The sequence below is a fragment of the Triticum dicoccoides genome, chromosome 3B (genome assembly GCF_002162155.2).
Source record: "Triticum dicoccoides isolate Atlit2015 ecotype Zavitan chromosome 3B, WEW_v2.0, whole genome shotgun sequence".
Taxonomy (NCBI): domain Eukaryota; kingdom Viridiplantae; phylum Streptophyta; class Magnoliopsida; order Poales; family Poaceae; genus Triticum; species Triticum dicoccoides.
This window is the reverse complement of record NC_041385.1, coordinates 853,401,981-853,408,527: the sequence shown is the minus strand read 5'-3', so window position 1 is coordinate 853,408,527 and position 6,547 is coordinate 853,401,981.

Below are 6,547 nucleotides of genomic sequence, written 5' to 3'. Positions count from 1 at the left end.
AGGTGGGGCATTGGTCCCGGTTGGTGCCACGAACCGGTTCCAATGCCCCCCTTTAGTCCCGGTTGGTGCCACGAACCGGTTCCAATGCCCCCCTTTAGTCCCGGTTGGTGCCACCAACCGGAACCAAAGGCCCCTGTGTTGCCCGCGTCGCGGCCAAAGTTTAGTCCCACCTTGCTAGTTGAGAGGGCTCGAGAGTAGTTTATAAGCGCTGCTGCGCCCACCCTCTCGAGCTCCTCTCAACTGCAGGCTTTCGGGCTTAATCTCACACTATGCTGTTGTGGGCCTATTGGGCCTTCTGCGGGCCTGAATCCTGGCCTAGGTTGGGTTTCTAGTCATATTCAGGCAGTGGTGGCCCAATAGGTGGCAGTTTTTTATAGTTTTTTTACAGTTTTTTTGTTCTGTTTTTTGCATTATTTATTTTCTTTTGTTTTTTGCTTTATTTTTTAATTCTTTTTGCTTTTAGTTTTAGAAAAATTATAAACTTCCTGTTAGTGCTATTAGTTTTCAAATTTGAATAGTTAAAATTTGAATTTTTGAAATTTGTGTGAATCACATGTTTGTGATTAACTTTTCTAAAAAAATGAACATAGACGCGCCTATAGAGAAAAAAGGTCCAGACGAACCGGGACCAATGGCCCACGTGGCTGCCCTCTTGAGAGTGTTCTTGGTGAGAACATAGTTGACAAGGAGCGAACCGGGATTAATGGTATTACGAGGGCCGAACCATAAGACATTAAAGCATTTCAAATGAACTCTGAAAAAGTTGAAAGTTGGCATGGTATCATAATTTCACCCACATAGCATGTGCATGTACAAAACGGATAATGGTATCATACTCATCTATTACAAAGTTGGCATGGTATCATCATAATAGTTGCGGGAGAAAGTCTTCACTTTTTCTTCGCTTGTGTCATTTGCTTATTGTGCCGTAACCATGGGTAATCTTCATCATTTATCAGGATGCTGGGGTCAGCCTTGACTTTGAAGGGAGGAATTTCATGAAACTTTTCATAATCTTCAGACATGTCTGTCTTGCCCTCCACTCCCACGATGTCCCTTTTTCCCGAAAGAACTATGTGGCGCTTTGGCTCATCGTATGATGTATTCGCTTCCTTATCTTTTCTTTTTCTCGGTCTGGTAGACATGTCCTTCACATAGATAACCTGTGCCACATCATTAGCTAGGACGAACGGTTCGTCAGTGTACCCAAGATTTTTCAGATCCACTGTTGTCATTCCGTACTGTGGGTCTACCTGTACCCCTCCTCCTGACAGATTGACCCATTTGCACTTAAACAAAGGAACCTTAAAATCATGTCCGTAGTCAAGTTCCCATATGTCCACTATGTAACCATAACACGTGTCCCCTCTCGGTTGTTGCATCAAAGCGGACACCGCTGTTTTGGTTGGTGCTCTTTTGATCTTGGTCAATCGTGTAAAATGTATTCCCATTTATCTCGTATCCTTTCCAAATCGTAACAGTCGAAGATGGTCCCCTGGACAACAAGTACAACTAATCAAAAACAGTGTTGTCACCTCTGAGACGTGTTTCCAACCAACTGCTGAAAGTCCTGATGTGTTCACATGTAATCCAGTCGTCGCACTGCTCCGGGTGTTTGGAGCGCAGACTGTTCTTGCGTTCATCGACATACAGGGTCAGCCAGGTAGAGTTCTGTAGAACTGTGTAGTGTGCTTGAGACCAAGAATATCCGTCCCTGCATATTATTGAGTCCCTTCCAAGTGTTCCCTTTCTAGTCAGTCACTCCTCATACCGCAATTTAGGGAGACCTATCTTCTTAAGGCCAGGAATGAAGTCAACACAAAACTCGATGACATCCTCTGTTTGATGGCCCATGGAGATGCTTCCTTCTGGCCTAGCGCGGTTACGGACATATTTCTTTAGGACTCCCATGAACCTCTCAAAGGGGTACATATTGTGTAGAAATACGGGGCCCAAAATGACAATCTCGTCGACTAGATGAACTAGGACGTGCGTCATGATATTGAAGAAGGATGGTGGGAACACCAGCTCGAAACTGACAAGACATTGCACCACATCACTCCTTAGCCTTGGTATGATTTCTGATCGATCACCTTCTGAGAGATTACATTGAGGAATGCACATAGCTTCACAATGGCTAATCAGACGTTTTCCGGTAGAAGCCCCCTCAATGCAACCGGAAGCAGTTGCGTCATAATCACGTGGCAGTCATGAGACTTTAGGTTCTGGAACTTTTTCTCTGGCATATTTATTATTCCCTTTATATTCGACGAGAAGCCAGTCGGTACCTTCATACTAAGCAGGCATTCAAAGAAGATTTCCTTCTCTTCTTTGGTAAGAGCATAGCTGGCAGGACCTTCATACTGCTTTGGAGGCATGCCGTCTTTTTCGTGCTAACGTTGCAGGTCCTCCCGTGCCTCAGCTGTATCTTTTGTCTTTCCATACACGCCCAAGAAGCCTAGCAGGTTCACGCAAAGGTTCTTCGTCACGTGCATCACGTCAATTGAAGAGCGGACCTCTAGGTCTTTCCAGTAGGGTAGGTCCCAAAATATAGATTTCTTCTTCCACATGGGTGCGTGTCCCCCAACGTCATTCGGAACACCTAGTGCGCCGGGACCCTTTACAAAGATTACATGTAAATCATTGACCATAGCAAGTACGTGATCATCGGTACGCATGGCGGGCTTCTTCCGGTGATCTGCCTCGCCTTTGAAATGCTTGCCTTTCTTTCGACATTGATGGTTGGTCGGAAGAAATCGACGATGACCCAGGTACACATTCCTCCTACAGCTTCCCAGGTATATACTTTCGGTGTCAAGTAAACAGTGCGTGCATGCGTGGTATCCCTTGTTTGTCTGTCCTGACAGGTTACTGAGAGCGGGCCAATCGTTGATGGTCACGAATATCAACGCCTTTAGGTCAAATTCCTCCTGTTTGTGCTCATCCCACGTACGTACACTGTTTCCATTCCACATCTGTAAAAGTTCTTCGACTAATGGCCTTAGTTACACATCAATGTCGTTGCCGGGTTGCTTAGGGCCTTGGATGAGAACTGGCATCATAATGAACTTCCGCTTCATGCACATCCAAGGAGGAAGGTTATACATACATAGAGTCATGGGCCAGGTGCTGTGGTTGCTGCTCTGCTCCCCGAAAGGATTAATGCCATCCGTGCTTAAAGCAAACCATATGTTCCTTGGGTCACGTGCAAACTCAGCCCAATACTTTCTCTCGATTTTTCTCCACTGCGACCCGTCAGCGGGTGCTCTCAACTTCCCGTCTTTCTTACGGTCCTCACTGTGCCATCGCATCAACTTGGCATGCTCTCCGTTTCTGTACAGACGTTTCAACCGTGGTATTATAGGAGCATCCCACATCACCTTCGCAGGAACCCTCTTCCCGGGGGCTCGCCGTCAACATCACCAGGGTCATCTCGTCTGATCTTATCCCGTAATGCACCGCATACCGGGCATGCGTTCAGATCCTTGTACGCACCGCGGTAGAGGATGCAGTCATTAGGGCATGCATGTATCTTCTGCACCTCCAATCCTAGAGGGCACACGACCTTCTTTACTGCATATGTACTGTCGGGCAATTCGTTATCCTTTGGAAGCTTCTTCTTCAATATTTTCAGTAGCTTCTCAAATCCTTTGTCTGGCACAGCATTCTCTGCCTTCCACTACAGCAATTCCATTACGGTACCGAGCTTTGTGTTGCCATCTTCGCAATTGGGGTACAACCCTTTTTTGTGATCCTCTAACATGCGATCGAACTTCAGCTTCTCCTTTTGACTTTCGCATTGCGTCCTTGCATCGACAATGACCCGGCGGGCACATCGTCTGGTTCCTCTTGATCTTCAGCAGCTTCGCCCGTTGCAGCTTCATCGTGCACATCGTCTGGTTCCTCTTGATGTTCAGAAGCATCACCGTATTCAGGGGGCACATAGTTGTCATCGTACTCTTCTTCTTCGCCGTCTTCCATCATAACCCCTATTTCTCCGTGCCTCGTCCAAACATTATAGTGTGGCATGAAACCCTTGTAAAGCAGGTGGGTGTGAAGGATTTTCCGGTCAGAGTAAGACTTCGTATTCCCACATATAGGGCATGGACAACACATAAAACCATTCTGCTTGTTTGCCTCAGCCACTTCGAGAAAATCATGCACGCCCTTAATGTACTCGGAGGTGTGTCTGTTACCATACATCCATTGCCGGTTCATCTGCGTGCATTATATATAATTAAGTGTGTCAAAATTCATTACAGAACATCATGGATAGATAATTAAGTGACCAAATTAATAGAAGTTCATCACCACATTAAAACCAATGTACATACATAGTTCTCATCTTCAAGAGAAAATCATTACAGAACAACATAAAGCTCTGCAGAGCATCTAAATTAATTAAACCATACATTAAAACTATGTAACACATTTCAATGCAAAAACAAATGCGAACATAATCGCAACCAAGGTAACAACTGATCCAATGGCATAATGATACCAAGCCTCGGTATGAATGGCATATTTTCTAATATTTCTAATCTTCAAGCGCATTGCATCCATCTTGATCTTGTGATCATCGACGACATCCGCAACATGCAACTCCAATATCATCTTCTCCTCCTCAATTTTTCTTATTTTTTCCTTCAAGAAATTGTTTTCTTCTTCAACTAAATTTAACCTCTCGACAATAGGGTCGGTTGGAATTTCTGGTTCAACAACCTCCTAGATAAATAAAATCTATGTCACGTTGGTCGGCATAATTTTCATAAACAATAAATGAACCAATAGTTATGAAAAGATAATATATACCACATCCGAACCATAGAGAGGACGAGGGCCGACGGGGGCGGATACCAAAACCATCGCACTATATAAGATGCAATAATAAAAGTAAGAAAATAATACAAGTATCTATCTAAACATACAAGTAAGAATATTTTTCCTTTCAGAAAGAAGATAAGAACAAGAGGCTCACCACGGTGGTGCCGGCGATGAGATCGGCGCTGGTGATCGACGGCGGTGAAGATGGGGACGGGGCGTGATGGACCGCTAAACCTAGACAAATATTGAGGAAAATGGAGCTTGGAGGTCGAGCTTGGAGAGGAGAAAGCTTAAGTAGTGTGGCTCGGGCATTCCATTAAACACCTTGTGTGCATAGGAGGTGAGCTAGAGCACCACCAAGCCCTCTCCCCCTCGGCTGCCAGAAAAAACATAGCAGTGTGCTCTGCTCTTACGCGAGGGGGTATATATAGGCACCACATTGGTCCCGGTTGGTGGCATGAACCGGGACTAAAGGGCAACCTTTGGTCCCGGTTCATGCCACCAACCAGGACCAATGGTGGTGGGCCAGGAGCGAGGCCCATTGGTCCCGGTTCGTCCCACCAACCGGGACCAAAAGGTCCAGACGAACCGGGACCAATGGCCCACGTGGCCCGGTCGGCCCCCGGGGCTCACGAACTGGGTCCAATGCCACCATTGGTGTCGGTTCTGGACTGAACCAGGACTAATGGGCTGACCCGGCCTGGACCATTGCCCCCTTTTCTACTAGTTTAAGTTGCTAACATAACCATATTATTTTGTAGCCGTGTTAACAATTCATTAAGTTTGTTTGTTTTTATGTGTATTTCTCTATGGTTCAGGAATGAGAAGAGGAGGGAGAAGAGAAGCGGGTTCTTGGTTAGTAGCCAGCTGCAACACGAGACCCAAGATGATTTGTGTGGATGTAAGATGGGCCAACTATTGATAAACTAGTACATATTTAAAACTTACTATTATAGAATGCCGGCTAAGAGGTTGCCTGTAGATGACATGGCAACTTCTTACAGCCGACCATTAACTGTATTATTAACCATGCTCTAAGGTCACCATAATGCTCTCTCTTCTTTAATTGCTTTACCACAGCAGTTTTTTGCTTATGTGGCACTCTTAGCACCTGTACAATATGAAGTTGGCTGTATGCTAACTCGAGATGCCATATCATGTTCACATAGCTAGCAGTTGGCTGTATTATTAACCATGCTCTAGGTAGAAGGGGAACGCCCGTGATCGTTGAGGCCTGGACAGCTGTCGACGACACATCGACTTGCACTACACACTACACAGCCAACCGGCTGTTCAAGTAGCCCACTCTGGGCCACTAAATCGCGCAGCTCTGTGGGGTGCTTGCTTGAGAGCATCTAGAGCCACGGAAAACAAATCTGGGCCCTCGAATGCCCGCAAACACGTCCGGCCGCGTCCGCGAGCACTAACCAGTCACATATAAAAGTTTCTTTTGTACAATTGGACACCTCAATTAGAAAATCTCAAATCCATGCAAAGACACGCAACATAACCTAAATGATGCAACACTAATCGTCTTACTACTACGTCAGAACATGCCAAGGACTACCAAAAATTGTTAGGTTCTACCTACATACTAGCTATGGAGAAGATAACCAACGTCTGCCCTTGCCATTCCACACGCCTTTGCCGTCCTTCTCCCGGTACTAGCGGTCGAAAACACAAAATGAATCATGCTCGATCTGTTGTTCACTGCAGCTGTGAG